At 39.2% G+C, this 21008-nt stretch overlaps 1 long non-coding RNA gene across 2 annotated transcripts in view; it reads right to left on the reverse strand.

Moving 5' to 3' along the window:
- LOC115333712 overlaps positions 1-21008 on the reverse strand; it is an 88596-nt gene that overhangs the window by 44391 nt on the left and 23197 nt on the right. For both annotated transcript variants that reach the window (XR_003920902.1, XR_003920903.1), the window contains exon 2: positions 18531-18668. This is a non-coding gene — a long non-coding RNA (uncharacterized LOC115333712). The remainder of the gene's footprint in view (positions 1-18530; positions 18669-21008) is intronic.

Raw genomic sequence — 21008 nt, forward strand, 5'->3', positions numbered from 1 at the left:
TAATTCCTTTGAAGTCCCTCAGACCATGACAGCAATTAACTCAAGACCCATCTTCACTTTTGTTGTTTTACCTACTCTTGTTCAAGATCAACAACATCACTGGTGGTGCAAATTATTTCCCTGCACAAGCAGTAAGGGAACATGTCTCACATCCAGCAGTTACAGTCAGCTGGCAAAGTGACCTGATTGCAATTACAGCCACAACGCGTGGTTTCTTCAATGTCCCTGGGCTCATCCGCATTTTTTTAATAACCTCCATTTTGCAGACATAAGACTGTAAGGCAATTCATTGCGTTTACTACTGGCAGCATTTAGATATGTGGCCTACTGTACGTGTAGATGAGGCGGGTAAGGATGGCATCACAGGGGAACGATACGCACAAATGGGATTGTGAACTGTCGCTCCTCTCAGTAAAACTGTTCCCAAGCACATCTCACTTCAGTATTACATATACACGCATCTATTCAAAAACTTTTACCCAAATGTACACAATGGGTATTATTTGCATCGCAAATTGTTTACAACAATGCACACTAAAAAGCAAACGTGACATCAAGTGGAGTATAAATAAATATAATTTTTAAAAAGCAAAAAAATCTAACTGAAATATGAGTTTCTCCACAACAGAAAATTAGAGAAATGAGGAAGATAGCAAGCAACAGATACACAGGCAGAGATCGTTAGTCTAAAAATGTCCTTGGAACAAACTTTTTCAAGGTTTTCTGCTTGTTTTATTTCTGTTTCTGTTTTTTTATTTGTTTTGGGTTTTGTTTTTAAAGTGAGCAAGAGTAAGGATAAAAGGAAACTAATTCCCTACTAAAGGGCCTCCTACGGGCCAAGCGGGATAGCCTGCTGACTCCAGCCACAACGCCGTAACCTCTGCGAGGGGGAAGGCATGTGAGCGCACACATCCCCTCGAACGAGGTTCAAGACAACGATTCTCACCAACGGCAATACAGATGTCACAGGGAAAAGAAAAGAGGATCCCAATCCTTCTCCTTCTCTGTACATCCCAAGATGCCACCTGCATCCTATACATTAGTCTGTTGGCCAAGATTGCATCTCCAGACCCCCGAGGGCAGAACGACACACCACTCCGAAGTATAAAAGACAGGACAAATGGTCACAGCCTGGAATTTCTATTCTGTGACAAATTCCAATATTTTCACGAGCGCGGAAGGGAAATGAAATCTTAAAAGATTCCTGCAAGACTGAAGTTATGAAAACATTTGATGGAAATTTTACATTTTAATAATATGCAGTGGTAGTCTGAAAATGTTAAAATTACCCAAATGTAACAAAATGTAAGACAAAGCATATAGTAAACATGAGAACTACACTATAAATAAAAAAAACCCAACCAGAAACCTGAACAAATTAAAACATTTCAGCATCATCAAAATGAAACACTTCAACATTATACCAAGAGATGAACATCAAAGGATGCATTGGAACACGTTTTCTCTCAAAACTGATTATAATCAACAAAATTCTTATAGACAATTTCATTTTTATTCAAACTCGATTCCAGCTTCAGAGCTGGTTGAACATATTTTGACTATCTATACCCAAGAAAATTGCTGCCATCCTGACCTCCTCTGCAAAGGTGATGCAGGCGAATGGAAGGGTGTTACTCATTCTTACCGAAGGAAAGCCTAAGACCTATGTTTTCTATAAAATTGGTGGTTTCGGCTTATTTCTCAGCAAAAATGCTTTAAGGAGAGGTAAAGGAAAGCTATTGTTACTAAGACTTTCTTACTGTAAGAAACCATACTACAGTGCATTTACTGGTATGCTATAAAATACCATAAATCATTCTGACAACATGATACTTGTCAAAATAAAGGCATAAAATACATCTTGGAATAAAATATCCTCAATCTTATTTATTTGTTTGCTCACTCATGCCATTTGGCTTTTCTCAGTGGGTTTCCCAATCGTTAGGGTGAATTAGTGAGATTCTGCTGTAAAAACATAACCATGTGTATATTCACACGCTTATACACACTGAATATCTGCATATAGCACTGTACCGTCATTCAAAAGAACTAAAAATAAAGCTTTCAAAGGACACTTCAGTTTTCCTGCAATATTTTTTCCCTTTTCCAGCATTTTTCCCCCTTCCCCCCCACCACCAAATATTTCACTAATGCTCAACGGTGGCATGGTTTAAGGGAGTCCTGCATGGAAAGCTCCTTCAGCTGCTTAGCCCAACAGCATAAATTTGATCTCGTAATTAGTATTCAGCTCAGCATCTTGGATAGAAACCAATGTTACAGCCAAGAGGTGGTTTAAATCACATAAATCATAGATCAATGACAGAACTCTAAGCACTGGATAGATTACAAAAGTAAGCTTTAGTTAAAAATAGATTAACCATTTCCCTGCAGGAATTCCTTCAGAAAAGCCCTGAATATAAAACAAATAAAATTAAATCTGATAATTTTTTTTAATGTATGCATATACTAGATGAATTGTTCTTTCCCTTGACAGTTACGCACTGATTAAAGAAATGTGTTAACATGCTATTTCAATGGAAAATATTGTAAATTGTGGAGACTTTAATTTTTTTAATGAGCCTTTAATAGCCAGAAAGAACGTACCAGCAATGTTGTGTACAGCTAGGTTTATAGCAAATGTCGCAGCAACTAACAGATACTTCTTTAGTTGCTGTTTTTATAAAAAGGGTAAAAATCCTTCTCAAGCCAAGAAAAATGTTTTTGAGAAGTGTTTTTAAAGTATTTTATGTTTTAAATTTTAGCTAATGAGGCACCCAGTCCTAAGAAGTATCATGAGCCGTCTGTTATCCCGATTTAAGTGCCCATGGAGGTACTCAGCATCTTGGGGGATTGTGCCCAAGACCACCAAATTGTTAAAAGTTCAGTGGAAGAGGAAATATGGGGCTGAATCTCTTCCCCTTGACTAAGGAAGGAAGGATGGTTTGGCTCCTGCAATCAAATTCTCCACCAGTGTAAACCAGCATTACACCAAACGGGGGCCATACCAAAGGATGCAGATCATGTCAACCAGCAATCCACCCCGCAAACTGAGAACTGCAGAATACAAATTAAATGTATGTGCTTGCTCCTGTGTATTTTAGTATGTTTTCCTCCCGTGAGGTCAGACATTATTCAAAAGAAAAAAAAAAAAAAAAAGGAAAAAAACCTTTTCAGCATCTGAAGGAAAATTTTGCATGTCTATTTTCTTAGTTGCAGACTTGAAAGTGAGAAATGCCGTAGCAGCACCTCAGCCATTCCTCAGGCCAGAGAATCGCAGAGTTCCAAGCCATCGCGGCTGGAATAATGCACTTGAATTCCTCCCGTTGACTGGCAGGCACACAGGAGGAAGAGAGCCTTTAAACACACACAGTCCGAGGCAGTTCAAGCGACATCAAACAGAAGAAAAGCCGCCTGAGCATCAGGCACCCGGTTCTGCCACCTCGTACGCCCTTTTAGACTCTTTAAATGCAGCTTAAATTTAGTTAGTAAATAATCAAACAAACTGAGAGAAACCCAAAACTTCCTATCTCTGGACTAACAAATTTTGATCAAGTGGAGAACTGAAAATACAGGAATTCACCCCAATAAAAAGCTGCACAATTCTTGAACTGGTAAATAATTGTTATAGCCACAACACAGTGAAACCAGACTTCGTAAACCCCAATACCTGGTTGTATATTTAACTTTCCACAGATCCCAAAAACGTGAATACAGTTGTTGTTGCCAAATCTAGAATTTTAAAAATAAATAATACTGCTTTTATAGGCATTTACATTTGTTTTCAAATACTCTAGCTCCGTCAAAAAGAACATTTTTAAACTTTTAGCACTTTATGGAAATTACTACTTTTGATTTCCAAGGACTTGTTTCACCATAAGAAGAAATAAAAAAGCAAGCTGCTCGATGGCTATTTGAGGAACAACATTCAGATTTCAAAACTAGCACCCTGTGTGACAGAAGACTGCAATATATGCAATCAAGAGATAGATTCAAACAATAATAACTAGCACAGGCTCCAGGGCATAGCAGAGTGTGTCATTTACTTCAGACCCGATCCTTTAAACATCAGTCCTACGAGTAGTTCAGTGGAAAATAGATGGGACTGCTCATGTAAGTATAGACTACTCACACAAGGAAGTTTTCAAAGGCTCTGTATTTTCTAAGGTGCTGAAAAATGCATATCAAGTTTAGTAAAACTAAAAAAAAAAAAAAGAGGAAAAAAAAGAATCTCTTGTAATAAGCCAAATTGTCAGAGAGATGTCAGGGTTAATTTTTAAAGACACATTTCCCTCCAGCAACAATTCCCTTTAATTATTTCAATGTGAAACACATTATCAGACATGTTCGTTCCCTGTTCCCAGCTCGCAGTGGCTGACACAAGATAGGTACAAGATGTTCAATCTCCGCCGCTGATGCTCGCACACGTAGGTGCTGGGTAGCCTGGTCCTTGCTGGCTGCACTGGGAGGAGAGGGCGGGCAGCACCTGCGGCACCTACACCCTCCAGCTCCTTGTCCTCAACTTCTGCGGCCACCACCTCGTAGTCACGACACCAAAACGTGGGAGGATATGGTTGAGAAAAAGCGGTCAGATTTCAGACTATGGTCCTTGACACGTGAACAGGCACCGAGCCCGTTGTCAGGTTACCATAACACACGTGACAGCCTTCCAGCGTATTTGCATGGGAATTTCTCCAGATTATTTTTTTTTTTCCCCCACTTTGAGGTTTAATAGTTGTGTGGAATAGATAGCACAAATCGGGCAAAGTCCAGTGAGGAGGCTTCTGGGCTGCTGCAGGATATGGTTGCATAGCACACTTCTCCAGGAGTTTATGAGAAACACTTTATGTTCTGCCCAAGTAGTAAGGGACACTGTTCAGGGACCCAAAATAAAATATCAGCTCAAAAATATGAGTGACCATGGTTTCAAATTTAGACGCGTAGAAGAAACCTTGATCTAATGAATCGGTTCAGTGTCGCAAATCAGCAGCTTTGATCAAGTATTTCGGATGGTGAAGGTGGGTTTTCTATTTTCTGACATAACTTCAACCTTGAGAGACACATTTAAAGTTCTTAAATATGCCAGAAGTCACATTGATCTATTCAACCCTCATTTTGGTGCGAGGAAAGTCTGATCCTTTTCTTGAGAAGGAAGGCTGGAAGGGAAGAGGCTTTGGACCAACTCTACCAGATCGGCTGTAATCTAATGGTCTTTTTTATACCACCTACAGTAAAACTCACTATATAGCTAGTCATAAGATTAAAAGCTTTTCAAGTTGCTATCTTGGGAAATTTCTTTCAAGGAAATTACTACAAAGCCTTGTTTTAGTGTGTTCCCCTACTGTGCGTCCTACTGTGTTTTTTTAATAAGGAAAGCTATCCATCCATAGAGGTGTATCCTGTTCTCCATGCTTGAGTGTCTAACAGCAGGCACATACAGTAGACACTCTGATGTTTTGCCTCTTTAATTTTCGCTCCATAATGTTGGTGCCTGGTTTTCCTGACTGCACCTTCAGAGCAGTTTAATTATGGGCGTGCACAGAATTTTGAGAGGGGATTTTCAGCAACAAAATTCAGATGTTAGGAACAAGTTTAATACACAAAGATATTCAGAATTTTTTACCATAAAATAAAATCCTGCTACACAGTTATCACAGGACGGAAGGTGTGATAAAATTACCAAGAGAAAAAATACAAATACTTCATGACTAAAACTGAAAAGGGTATAGAGATGCTTCATTTAGTCTTTAAGAGATGCTTCATATAGATATAGAGAAGCTTCATGTAGATGTAGAGATGCTCCATACAGATATAGACATGCTTCGTTTTAGTCTTTAAACAGACAACCGTGTGCTAAATATGAAAGTATGGCAGATACATCACCATGCTTTCAGGCAAATAGGACACAGTCATCGGTTTCTACACTCAAACTCCCAACCAAATGAAAACAGCTCATGGCACTGAATTTATTAGCCCAAGGATTTTACCAATGATTTTGATGAATTTTTTTAAATCAAGTTAAGCAGCTCCTCGATAAAAGGTTACTGTACCACTTAAATATCAGACTTGGAACATTTTTTTTTATAATAATGGGCCAGGTACCGGGTTATAAATGAGCACTGCTCCATTGACTTCAGACAGGGTATGAAAATTGATTCAATGGAGCACCATCAGTTCTCACCAGCTGAGTATCTGTCCCTCTAATCACAACTAAAAAGATTTTCTTAGTCAATTAAAGGCTTGAAGCCTTTACTCACTCACACAAAATCCCTGTTGAAGTCGGTGCTAACAATGCATTCATTTAAATCTTAACAAACTGCAGTACACGCACTGCCTGGTGGCACAGCCAGTGCTATATATTGAAATACGCGCTCCCGCCATCCTAAGGCATTGATGGAGCAATACGTACCATTCCATACTGTCTCACGTGGCCCAGAATAATACCTGACTACCCTCCGATTCTGACACGTTTCTTTAGTAACTGACAAAAAAATTAGCACATTCATTATTTTTGCTAACAGGAGTATGAGCTATATGAAGAAAACATGTACCTATGCTGACAGAATGGGAGTACTTTAATTTCCAAATTACATACATAAATAAATCAAGCCATATAACCTGATAAATGAAAGATTATGAAAATAGTAATATCCTGCAAAATCTTGAAAGGCATCATAATTCCTCAAACAATTATCTTCTGTCATATTTGTGAGTAGCCCATGTAGTTCAAGAACAGAAAATACAAATGTGCTCCTTTAAAATTCATGAAACCACTCATTCTGTCATAAAAGCAGGCATCTTTCATGGCTACTTATTTCACACAGTCTCATAACTAATACTGACAGATACTTGGAATGCAAAAAAAAAATGAGCACTGGACAAAGAACACGAGCTGCTCAATTCTTACATTTTAATGCTTAAAACAGAAAATAAAATCATATATTATATACCACTACAGAATTCCTGGTATAATTAAATTAAAATTTGTAGATAAAAATGAGATTGTACAAAGACCGGTGGTATACTGCTACCAGGATTGGGCTGTGCTGCATCCATGACAACAGGATGGAAGGTTGCTTTTAATACTATTATCTTACATACCCACAGCTGAATGCTAATGCAGCTATACTGAGGAAATCAAGTTTCAGATCTGTATCCACTGAACTTACATCCACTAGGCAGGGAGTTTAAAAGCCAGGCTAGCATACAAAGACTAATATTATAGCTCTGTCAACTCCCCAAAGGTCAGATATTTCAAAAGGTATACACAAATATTAATTGTCAGGTAGTTCTGTACTGAAGACCAGAACTGAGGCAAAAATCAGGTTTTGTGACCATAATTTTCTCCCAATTTTATTTTATAAAATGGAGGTGCAGAAGAAAACAAAGATTAACTCAGATCACGTTATGTTCTCAACACTGACACATGATGATGCTGCTTCTTATGAGCATTGCCTCAAAAAGGATTTTACCTGTTTTCCTCAATGAAGGAGATAGATAGAAAATGTGTGGGAAAGCAGCCGGGCAGCCTTATTCTCCAGCAGATACCAACAGCTCAATCTACCCGTCCTTTTCCCAGCTGGAGGACACAGCTCCCAATGCTAGCCTGCCCAAGGAACCTCTGCTCTATCCAGAGGAACAGCAAGCGTTCCCATGGGCACCTCTGTATCTGCCCAGTCCCCTCTACAGACATTGTCTCCAACTTCGCAATTCATCGTGTTCTGGTTTTAAAAATACAGTTTGCTATAAAATCATTAAAAAAAAAAAAAAACAAGTTACTATTTTGGGGGGGCAACTAGCTTAGTATTTCCAAAATAAAAGAATTCTGAGCTGTCCTGTAAAATCAACTCATCTCTTCCTCGTTGGGGCCAACGAAATCAAAACAGTCCAGTAAGTCCCCAGGCAAAGAGGCCCTCTAAAGCCTTGTTCTACCAGAAGCAATATCGTGTGACTGGCGACACTGATCCACCTACCAGAAGGTGAAGACAGCCTCACAAACACTTTAGACTCTCCTTAGTGCACAGGTAATTTTCAGACATCTTAACACTATCTATTTTTCCTTCTCTAACCCACTACACATCTGGATGGAGAACTCCAGATTATTTGAGCTACTGCAAATTATTTGAGCTACTGACCACTTTCCTACAATAGGCTGCAAGCCGTTGTTACCCAAATCCAGATCCAACTTACTTATAAAACATTGGCTCATATGCTGTCATACCCCATACAATTCATTTTTATGTGCAGTACAAGGTTGTTGCAGCAAACTCTTACTCTGTCATGCTCTTGGTCTATCTCCTGTCATAGTCAAGTGTGTGGAGATTCTGGCAGGTAAAAATGCCCCATTTTTTTGTGAATGCATTCTTAGAGTTACTATACCTGAAATAACATGATAAAATAAATAATATATAAATAAATAAAATAAAATAAATATAATAAATAATCTGAACCAATTGAACTAAAATAATAAGAAGCGGTACTTCTGGTGAAGGCTTCTCAAGTCCATAAGGTGTACTTGCAGGAGACCAAGACAGCTATCATGGAAATGAGGGTTCACTAACAAAGCGCTGCAGAAGTGCAGTTCCCAAGAGCTGGGTCCCTTCCCCTGTGCAGAGAACCCTTTCTCTTCAAAAGCGTGGCTTCAGTGGGGCAGCAAAAAGATGCTTCATGTAAGGAAAAGTAAAAGGTGGCAAGAACGGTCACAATGATGAAAGCATTGGCCTCTAAGTGGCAGAATGACAAAAAGTTGTAGCTTTTTATGATATTGTAATTGAAAAAAGTATTAAGTTGTTAGTGGAAGTGTATTTAAGAAAAGCCCCACACGTGGATGTAATAGAAAATTAATCCTCAGAGCCCAGAAAGTCCCTGAGGATGTAGAACCCATCATGAAGTTACCTCCTGTCCCAGATTTTCTTGTTGCTTGCCTCTGCTGACAACAGTTGTCTTTTCATTAGAGTATTTGATATCAATTTACTCAGACACCAGGGGCAAAAAAGGATTTCACTTTCTTCATCTGAAAGACACTGATCCACAGAATTAGTACTTTGAACAGATGCCAGAGTAAAATAGTGACACATTTTCTAAACTAATAACCACAGGTGGCCACAGCAAATTGTCCAAAGCCTTTCAGGGCTGCCCAGGCAGCTACGACTCTCCTGAATTTCTGATGATTCTGATACAGACAACATCCCTGATTGCAAAGGTGTCTCCTTCCAGCTAGCTCTTGCTGTGGTTCATGTTTCTAAACTAACCCCACAAAGAAACCTCACCTTTTTTAATGCCCTCTTTCAGATAATGCCCATCCTCCTGCAGCAGAGAATGCAAGGGAGTAACTGCTCTAAGTGCATTTTCAGATTAAAAGCTCTCAAAAGAGGTTAGCCTCCATTTGGGCATGTATTAAGCATTAAATTAACTTCACATGATGCAACAAATAACCTCGGGAAGGGTGCCTACCTCGCCTAATTTGACAAAAGATTTGGCTACCTTCTGCTTCTAACGGTTTATAGCATTGCAAGAACCAATGGTGCAAAACGCCTGGAGAAGCCGTGACCCAGTTGGCAGAAGGTTGTCACACAGCTTATTCCCAACTGACTTGGCACCTGGTGAAACCTCTGGGTCACCCCACAGACAGTGTGAAACTTTGCCCACTTAGAAATGTTCTCACGGGCTTTGGCTCATTTCTTTTTCAAACCTTGATTATATTGAGGCTTTATCACAGAAGCCCTTACAAAAAGTGAACTGACCCGAAATGACTGGTTCCGCACTCACAAGGGATCTGATTTAGGGGCTCAGGTTAGAGCCCAGTCACCCGGTAGGAGCCCTGGCAGGGGAAGAGCCTCGGCTCATCCATCGCGGAGCAGCGCTCCTCACTGTCCCTTCTGCGCACTCAGAGTTCGGCTTAAGCAAGAAGCTGACTCTGCAATTGAAGAAACGCTTCTGGACCTGCAGCAAGCAGAGCTTGTGCTTTGTTACAGCCAGAAGCAACCTAAATTGGATATCTAAAATTAGACAGCATGAATTTTTCTCCTAAGCATCACTGCATCTTGGTGGAAGAGTGGAAAATGAAGGTGAAACCCCGAGAGCACCAGAAACAAACTCCTCTGTTTATCAGCAGGACACCTACACCACGGGCGCGGGAGCCTCTGTACTCAGCACATCACTGACCTACGATGGTCCCTCACACGCAGCAAAGATCTGTCAGGGCTTGGACTCGATGAGGCTTCTAATAAGGTACAAAAAAATGTTATTTTTATCAGAAGACTTGGGGATCAAGCGGAGATAACCAATTTATTCCAACAGAAACCGACGCATCACCGGAGAATACTTGCATAGAAGGTTTCTCTCCAAAAACAGAGAGCACAAGGAGAAGCAAAAGCACCGGTTATTGCTGTTCCCCCATCATTTTTTTATCATATTATTACTTTGATGCTCAAATGAGCTTCCCCACTCTGAACCCCCCCTCTCAGGGCACGTGCGCTGTTAACCCGGTCGAAGATGCGAAAACCAGGCTGCAAACCTGCGAGACGCCGAACAGAGCTTCCCCTCGGAACCTCACCTACTTCGTTGCCTTCACGGCAGCTTCAGCAAAGACCGAACACAAACCCCTGCTTTCTGCCCACAGGGGAAACCATAAACACTCATATTTTATCCTGCAGTCATTTTGCAACATGGACAACACCCAAAAACATTAATCCGGCTTCATTCAGATGAAAAGCTTTTGTCTTCACGAGCAGCCCTGATCTGGGATGGGATCCAAGGGCAGGAGAGGGAGCGATGATCCCAGTAGTGGTCCCCACCCCACGGGCACAGGATGCTCCCTGGGATGCTCAGACCAGAGGTACGGGGCTGAATCCATTCCCAGCCCCCAGTATTTTGACTGCCAGGCAGGGCAGGAAAAATGCACAGCAATTAAATGTGTTCGGACACCGCATTTGGGAGATTTCATTTCAGCCTCAGTTTCTTCCGCTGAACATTAGACTTGGTACTTTTTCCAGTCAACTCCGTTTTTTAGGAAAAAAAATGAAAGGCTAAAGAAATTCAGCCACTTTTGAGAAGAAAATTTTGGAGAAAGTTACTAATTATGTTTTGGAAGCTGGTCCAAGTGGTTGGAATAAAAATGCTCAAACCAACTTAATACTTCCTGTATTTGAATAATTTGGGTAAGCAGGCATACAATATTCTGAATATTTTTATTGGATGCTTTAAAAATAGATATATGATTTGCCTATGATCTTTAGTATTTACTTCAGAAAAATTCTGAGGTCATATTGTTGTTTATGAAAAAAAAATCATAATCTCTCAGTCCAATAGTTTTCCAGTTGTCAGCAGTTAATGCTGCCTCCAACTCAGGTAGATAGTTTTCATTTAAAATGATCACTCTCACATTTTACCCTTCTTTTCCTTAAACAGATACTCCTGTTTTGCCAAAGACACACCAAAAAAAAAATTTGTATTTCTATTACTAATACAGAAGTTTTACAAGACAGGGAAGTTATGGGTGAGGTAGTCAGCCGCCCGGGCTGATGCTGAGTACCTTTGAAAAATGCCCACCATAAACATAACACTGACATGGTTACAGCATCATAAAATCACAGAGTCAAATCCTGTAAACGTGAAAATGCTAAAGTTAGTCATCTATCTGCGTCGGCAAAGTCAGTCACTTGTTGCTGTGCGGTACTACACTCCAATTACCGGCGCTCAGCCTTCCCGGCCGGGCTTCTCTTCCCTTCCCTGCATAGCTGAGGAGCCCTGGGGTTTGAGAGGCAAACTCAACCTCCACCCAATGACTTCAGATACATATTTCCCATTTTTGACCAGGTCTCTCTTTTCCCAATAATTGCCTGGCAGGCTTCATCTCGGCAGCGTTTGCAGGGCGGAGCAGGGCTTTCCCTCCTCCTCCGGCTCCCTGGCAAACAGCCCATCTGGCATCCATGTGACAGCGTTTGCTATGTGGGATCTGGCAGAAAAGTGCCACATTACCAGTAGCAATCACGGCCGTAAACAGCACAACGACACACAAAGAAATGACTTCCAGATTATTTTTTTTTTCCGCCCCCCGAGATGTGGAGAAAGCCTATGTATAAAACATCACTTTTTTTTTTTTTTACTGCAACTCGCAGTGGTGATAATATAGCATGGGTCTGCAGTAATATGTTTTCTTTAAGCCACCCGTTCCTCTCCGAAGGCTTAACACCGCAAGGTCTCGCCTAAGCTCGGCTCCCAGCTGCATCGCTGAAGGTACTCGATGCATAATGCTTCGTAGCGTATGAGCTAAAGAGCAGGGAGAATACATTTGCTATAGCCAAGTTACCCCGGCTGAGAGCTGTTTGGGTTTAATATATACCCTTTAGGATTCTCTGCATTACGGGGGGGAAGGGAGCTGTATAAACAGACGTGGGGAAAAAAAAAAAATGCATTGCTCACATTTTTTAAAAGTTGCCTCAGGCAGTTATAAGTTACATAAAGTTGTTCCCGTTCCTCTTGTAGTTACGGCAAAGTTATCTAAGGTGACTAGCATAAAGTGACAACTCCTAACTTGGAAAATAAAGGTTCCTAAATGGGGCCTTTTCACGTACACAAAATCAGAATATAACCGACAGCCCACAAACTAAGACATGACTTCAAAAGTTCATTGTAATCATGAAGGTTATTCTAGGATTTTTTTTTTTAAATATACAAAACATCTCTACTTAAAACCAGAGTAATTACTGGTAGATTAGCAGAGTCTGAAAGAAACTATTCTTGTTTCCAGTAGTTGTATTCATGGACTTCATTTAGCCTGACACTTGTGTAATAATGTGAATATTTAGCTTTTCTGAGTATTTATTCCCTACACTCATGACTTCTAGAAATCCTTCAAAATCTATCACATTAGAAAGTGAAGATAAAATGAGAGATATTCTGGGGAAAATTACTCCCTTTTCTTAACATTCTTCTTCCCCCCACACACACATTCTTGATTTCCCACACACATTTTTAAGGCACTGCAATGCAAGTTTTCAGGAGCTAAATCTATGAGAGAAATCTAAAAGAAAAGGTATTTTAAAACAATCAAGACAAAAATAAAAATCATCACTAACTAAATAAAATGGTAAAAAGTTGTACATCTTTTGTGTCTTTTATGAGAGGGAGAGAGGAATGATTAAAAATGTACCAAGAGCCATGAATGCCATTTTACTGTCATTTCCTTTGATTAACCTTCACCTGACCTCAATCCCTAAGGCAATTTCAGTTTCTTTTTGTTCTTCCATTTAAATTCTTCAGTGGAGCAGGTGAGTACGTCTCCGCTACTACAGAACATTCACCGAGAGCAGATTGGGTTTGGAGAGTCTTTCATAGAAAATGTTTGCTCTGGAGAATCATTCGCAAAAAACTTAACAGGGACAATAACAGGTCACATTTACTCCAAAACTGGGATTGTTACAATCCCCATGGAATTATATAATGACTTTTTCTAGGTATGAGTTAAAACACAGTTGAGCAAACCACACCAGTTTACAGCAGAGCCGGACCTCGGTGCTGCTGGCCGGTACAGACTTACCAACCCCGGCATGTTGGCAGTTCTCACCAACATCTCCGCTCTGCATCTGTAACGATGTCTGCTTCCACGTGAGTTATAAAATCTAACTTGCCCGCTGGAATGGGAGAAAAGCCAGCATGAATAAAAGCTTAAAAAATAAATTCTAAACTCTTTGCAGAAGGAACGGATCCAGCATTCAACATTTGCACCGAAATCTTATAGTACAATTCTTTCTTATTTTAAAACTCACTGTTTTTCAATGAGTCTTATGATCTTGGGGGTTGAGTAGAAATCACGAAATGTTGCATACTTAGACTCTGTTCTTCAAACTTTGAACTGTGTAACAAAAAAGGACAAACTGGGAAAGGGCAAAAAATATCTACAAAAATCGTGTAAGATCTGTAAAGTATGCCTGATGATGAAATGTTAAGGAAGTCTGACATATTTAGTTCATCAGAGACTGACTTAAGGCATGAGTCACTCCTCATCCATAAGAATTGAAATGATGCTGAGGCTTCTGATAGCACATTTTTAATCTATCAGGAAAAGATATGAGTTTCCACAGTCAAATTAAGCCTAGAATCAAGGTGTGTACTTTTAGCTCTTAAGAACCACTACAAGCCACTGTACCAGCTTACTTTGGGGAGAAAAGATACTTCATCGCACATGGCCTTTATTATCATTCAAAAAACTATTCTATTGCATAAGCAGAAGCTATGGATTCAATGTAGGCTTTGCTCTTCATTGCTGTCAGCGAAATGTGTGATCTGACTGGATTCATAATATCTCAGTTCCATATTATTCACTCCAGATGAATTCTCAGGATTTAAAAAAAATTTAAAAATAAAAAAATTGTCCCGAGCTGTGACACAAAGCACCAACATTTCTTGCAAACTACCATCCAAAAAAGTTCAGTTTGGATCAACTGAAATTTACAAGCGTGAATTATTTTGAAATGCTTTATTTCTTCTGGCCTTTTTAATTTTCATTTTCTTGCTAGCCGTAGATAAAAAAATTGAGACGAAACACAAATCTGTTGAGTTGCAAAATGCTAAAATCAACTACCATGGCAATTTCCAAACTTTACCGTTGTAAAGGAGGTGATTTATTTACTCTGATCCTCTCCTGTTAGTTTTATTCTCCACAAACTGGCACTGCCTGACGACTTGAAGGAGTTGCAACAGAAAAGTCCTGTTAATCTCAGTCAGGATCCTTTTCTGATCTTAAATATTTAATAACATTCATAAAACAATTAATATACACTATTAAAATTCAGCTAGCTTCAACTGCGTTTATGCAAGCTCTGCTTCCTTTTCGTTTCTAGGTACACCCGGCGAGTGATACCAGCTCTGCACGTCAGACTGGGTTCTCTAATCTGTGACAGATCCTGCAGTTTTTCCGTTACAACATCTCCACTGAGTTCTCTAGTAAAATGGCCAGCTCTTCAATGAGAGAGGTACTCACCTGATAGAGTGCAATACTTAAATGGAGGAACAAAAGGATCTGAAACTGCCTTAGGGAGGGAGGTCAGGTGAAGGTTAATCAAAGGAAATGACAGTTCGATGGTATGCACGGCCCTTGAGATTACATGTGTGTATTTTGTTGGGAAATATTTAACTGTTTTACCTCTATTTAGGGAGAAACCAAAATAAAGTGCATATATGAAGAAAAATGCAGAAGAACCCATAGGTGCCTCTTAGACCAGTAGAGCTCGCATTGGTGGGATGCAAACCGGCCAGCTGAGAGGCGCAGAAAGTCAAAAGATGACAACTCTTCATGTGGTTTCACTACTACAAAACGTTTCACTACCGTAAAATACAGCACAGTGGCTGGGGAGCTAGGGGAAATTCAATAAAGCTGTCATTTACCTTGCTCCCACATTTATCCCCAATATTTAGTAGTCTTCTCCCAAAATGGGTGCTGGAGCTAAGGAGGGAAAACTACAGCTGGAAAATACTGTAGGAGCCTACAGAAACTCATTTGTGTCTTGTAATGAACATGGCTTGGCCATGTTCCTGCCTCATTTGCATTTCCTTTCCAACAGTTTTCATGCACTTGGATTTTTACTTTCAATAGTACTTTCAAAAACTGATTTTAAGCTTGCATGCATGTAGAAAGGGATTTTTAAATACACTCGCCTCAAATCATGGAATTTATTCTAGTATTTGTCCTCAATTAATTGGGGAGTTAAACCAATACCACATGACTCCTCAATCACAAATAAGTAACACACCCTGAATTCTGATTTCTAGTTTTGATTAAAAAAAAAACTAGTCAATAGAAGTCATGAAAAATGTTGACAACTATTTTTTTTATTCTTCCCACAGAATAAAAGGCAAAATTCACTGAATGAATTATTAATTATGAGTTATTCATCCAGCTCTACTAAAAACTAATCTGTTTCTTTTTTTAAGCATCAAAAAGGTCTTTCAAATAGAAGTTGCAATAATGAAATATGGCAGCAGATCTTGAAACGTGCCCTTACCCAGTCTGCAGATACATAAAAGGTTACGGTACCAGAGTTATTAATCCCCCATCACTCTGGCAATTGATTTTGAACACAGTCTGTTGCAGTCTTTATAATACAAGATCATAAATGTTCAAAACTAATGTATTGCTCTTTGTTCCACCTGGCAAAAATATACTGTCAAATTGAGTTGTGTTGACACAAAGATGCAGATGAGTATTTAAGCCTTATTCTTATCCACATTTGTAAATTTGTTTGCAATACCTGTTTGTGGTTAGAAACATTCACAAAGGAGCAAAGAAAGAGGAAGAGATTATGCCGCCTTTAATCAATGGGAAATATTTGCGCAAATAGCAATAGGTATTTATTTTAAAATTACTGGGGAAGAGTCATTAAATTAAATTTAAAATACTATTGGTATTTTTGGTTTGCGCTCTGTTCCCTGGTGTCTGTCAGATTTTCAAAAGTACACATGTAAAAGCACTTGCTCTATATGCATATTGACATACATTCCAGGCAAGGATTCCCCACAAACCAATGAGGGATATGCAAAACCTTTCATCCCACACGTTTTGGGGGTTTTTTTTAAATTACTAATTTCTAAGCCTGAACCAATTCCATTCATACTGAAAATTCCTGAACTTGCCTTTTCTGTATGCGGCAGTTGCCACCGCTCCTGCCCGTGCCAGAGAGTACAAACCTCCACAGAGGGACAAACCAGAAAAGGAGGGGAGGAGGGCAAAAAGGGAGAAAGGGATCCACTTTACACTGACGTAGCACATTCATTTGTAAAGATGAAGGGTTGTTTTTAAGGATCAAAAAGAATATATTACAAGGAAGTTTATTTTAAGAATAAAATCCTGTCCCGTAGACCGAGCATTCCATAATGAATGAATTACAAGTTTTCTAAAGCCTACCACTGAAGCCGGGAACCGAAACACAAAAAAAATCCAGACAGGGAAGAAAAACAGAAGAGCATTTCAACATCAGAAACTGCCTATCCAGAAGTCTCCGTTTCTCATAGTCTCCAAAGTATTTTTCCTCTGTAGAAAGACGAACCCGTAAAATTACCATTCTTTTCAAAATAACCACATAATACTTCTTTAATAACACTTTTCATTCTTACATATTTTACAGTCCAAGAATATAAACTTCATCTTTCCATTATCTAGTGGCAGAATCATTTAATTGTCCTGGCAAGTTTACTCCTTTTGAATTATTATTTTTTACCACGATTATGAAGGAGAGCTATCTGACTGCATGCTAGAACTGCTGCATTCATGACTCGTAGACATCTGTATGATATTGAAATTAATTTCCAGCATAAAACAGTTAACAGAATAACCCTAGATAAAGGCAAGTATAATATTAATTTCATTCTTTTTGTTGTCAATGTTGTAAAGTCCATTGCTCAAGTAAAGAGCACTATTCCGAGCCAGATACAAATTAATTTTACCATTCTTCAAGTACGAATTTTAAAAGTCAACTAAAGGCTACAACAGCTTTGAAACATTTCAGTGATTGTTTTAATTACCTATCACACAGCTGTGAGACACTGCAAAAGGGAGGGGTGGAGAGAGAAGGGAGAACAACACCTGGTGTATTAGCAATTGTTTTTCTGACATAAAGAAATAAAAATAGTTTCCAAGCTCTCAGACCAACGAAAAGCTCAGCAAAGTCAACACGGATTTTTTTGGTCAGGACATTAACGTGGTATTTTTATTCTGGGCTACGTGTTTTTATTCTGTCAATAACTACTTTCACTGTTAAATAAAACCACCAAATCTCCAAACATTAAATATATGAATTCTGACAGCTTCTAAACCTTGCTTTTCAACCCAAAGTTCACGAACACGCTACAGTGAGTTGCTAAAGGCACACACGGGGCTTCTTTCTAGGGTCTCGTTCTCTAGCAAAAAAGCTCGCTGCGCTTTTACCGCAACTACACAAAAGAGGCATATTTTTTTGTCATTCCGACCCTTAATAGAATTGGGATCTAGAGGCTATTAGGACTTCTGATGGCCTTTGACACGCTGGCTTCCAGCACCTCAGCAATCAGTCAGTGCGGGGGTAACAAAAGGCCACTCCAATGTACAGTTGTCATCCCCACGCTACATCTGTTGGCCATGCTGTTAGGAAGTGTTGACCCCATCATTTCACCGTAAACACTGCCGAAATCAACAACAACAAAAACAGAAATGAAAAAGGAAACTGGATGTCAGAAGTCAGGTCAGCACATTTTATTTGCACATGTGTCAGTAAAGATAGAAGGAATCACTGAATTGAATTAAATCAAAGCAAACCTGCTAATTAAAACAGCTAAAATTATGTTTGTGAAGATGTGTGACTGGTTTCCTGCTTATCTGCAAATAAGCCTCCCCATAATATAAACATGTTTCTAGCTCCACTTCATTTATAATAAGTCTTCAGGCAGATTGTAATTAGTATTTTGAGTTTCTGATAGAAGATCTATTGTGCTACTGGAGAAATATTTTTCCTGACCATCAAAATACTTATTATTTCAGCTTCACTCTCAAGGGTTCTCACCTGTTCTTCTCATGCTGGTCAAAGTCTTGTATCCAATTTATCTGAATCAAATTGTTTGGGTATGTGTCTGAATACCATCATCTTCATAATGTATTGCTTGTAGTTAACCACAAATGCGGGCATTGTATTCAACTCCACCTACAAGCCAAACCAGAAATTATTACCAGTTTTGCTTGGATTTATTCTGTAGTTTGTTTTTCATTCAACGTTGAACGAACGATCAAAACGATCACATTAGGGAGTAGAAGAACGGGGTCAAAACAGAAGTTTTGCACAAGAATGATACTATTTACAAAAATCAACTTTTTCTTTCTGTTTCACTTATTCCCAAGTTCACAATGCATAATTTTATACAAACCCAATTACATAGTTCAGTGATTTACTGGCAAAGCTGGCCAGAAGAAATTATCTGGCTTTAGCTAATGTGTATGCCTATTTACAATCAAAACAAATCCATAGAAAACTTGCAAAATGGCCACAAAATAATAATAATAAAAAGTCAAGTCAGAAATGCCTCAGAAGTGATACAGTGTGCAAGCTGAAAAAAGTTCACCTCATATTAGGATTTCACCGGATAGCCGATAAACCATGGTTACGAGTGTGGATTCAGTCTTTCAGATCATGCACTATTTATTTATTCCAGTATTTAACTTTAAGCACGTATGGAGTTTCATTGGCTTGGAAAGCATGCTGTTTTCTTTTTGCCCTTTTCATAATTTTTTGAAGGATTAGTTTGCACAGTTAACGGATGCATGGACTGACTTCAACAGGATTACTCAGATGTTTACAGTTACCCATGGGTTGAGCAGGTTTTTTAGATTGAGGGCTATAAGGCATTAGGCCACAGAGCTGCATGTGCATCACATTAACGAATGGCTACGCAAATGGAGTGTGATCTGATACTGGTATCTTGAACATGAAAATTGTAACCAGTAACACTGCAATAATATCTGTGTATTACTTATGCTGACAAATATCTTTTGCTTTTGTTGAAACATTTCTGAAACAATAAAGAATGCCTTGGGAGGAGAACGGGCTCTTTTTTATAGAGTTTGTATAAAGTGAAATTTCTACGCCAAAAATATAAATGAAACATTTATGATTTTTTTAATTGCACAACAAATAATTTCAGATTATTGTATATATTTTCCCTGGAATGACCACCGGGCACAACTCCTAGTCAGAGATTTTGTTGGACGTGGCCCAGAGTTTATTTACTCACTTACCTCAAAGCGACCACCTCCTAAAAATACATCAAATTGCAAATATGCTAAACCCCAAATTTTGCTGTAATTGCATATGCCAGCACTAAGTCCTACATCAATAAGAAACCCCACTGATGTCAGCATGACTTGTGACAACACAAGATTTCCTTCCCCTCAGAATAGCTATAAAACTGGATCCTTGGTGAGTATATTTGAATAATGTGGATTATATATGATTAAACAGATTTGGATTAAATCACGGCAATGGGCTGTCTTATCAAGAACATACTGTCGGAACCACATTGATGTACAGTAATCAAGGTGACTTTATAGACTTGTTACAACCCAGAGCAAACTCTGATCAACTTCAGTGGAGGAGGATTTCTTTTTACTCCGCAAAGATCAGGCTGCAAGATGTAAGGAGTTAAAATGCTGCTTTCCTGATGAATAGTTTTCATGCCTTAAAATTATGATTCAGGCAACAAAGAGCAATCTTTCTTGCAGGGAAAGCCAATCTCAGCTAAACTCCTTGAGCTCTGTTTCATTCATCAGGATGGAAAATATGGCTGGCTGTGCCTTCTCCTACTATGCAAGAAAATCCAAATAAAGGAGAACAACATCTGAATAAAGACATCTGCCAAAATCCCACCCAATCCAAGTGTGCCCTTCACCACATTATCTCACCTAATTGTTAAAAAATGCTCTGAATATTGCTATGAAAACTTACTTTTTATTACTACGGTTAGTCTTCATTTAACCCACAAATACAGCCTATCGTTTCTTGTATAAACGTACAGTAGGGTTAACCATAAATGACAGAAACAAATTTCTCCCTCGTTGGAGTAGCGAGGATACAGCTGAGAAAAGAATTTGGTGACACGACTCTACAAGAACTTCCAGCTAACCAGAGCTAAAACATTAACTCCAAAAGCTTCAGACAATTCACAGGCTGCTGCTCCAGTAGAAGGGTTTTAACAGCCTGTGGGTGCTGATACACATCCTCATATTTAATATGGGCAACATTTGGCAACCATCGCTACGGAGGTCATTCTGAGGGTGGGGAGGAAAAAGACCTAACGGATATAAAAAGGCAAAAAAAGACCCAGGCTGCCAAAGTCTGGGGGGTTGGCAGAGTAAGAGAGAGAAACTAATCGGCAGCACAGCTTTGCTGCACCGAGGCTTTCCGATTTCTGCACACAACCCTGTGCCTCTCTCCTTGGATTAAGCAGCCCAGAAGTTCCTGGATCCATATATAACATTGAAGAGAAAGAAG

This window comes from Aquila chrysaetos, chromosome 21 (assembly GCF_900496995.4).
Source record: "Aquila chrysaetos chrysaetos chromosome 21, bAquChr1.4, whole genome shotgun sequence".
Taxonomy (NCBI): Eukaryota; Metazoa; Chordata; class Aves; order Accipitriformes; family Accipitridae; genus Aquila; species Aquila chrysaetos.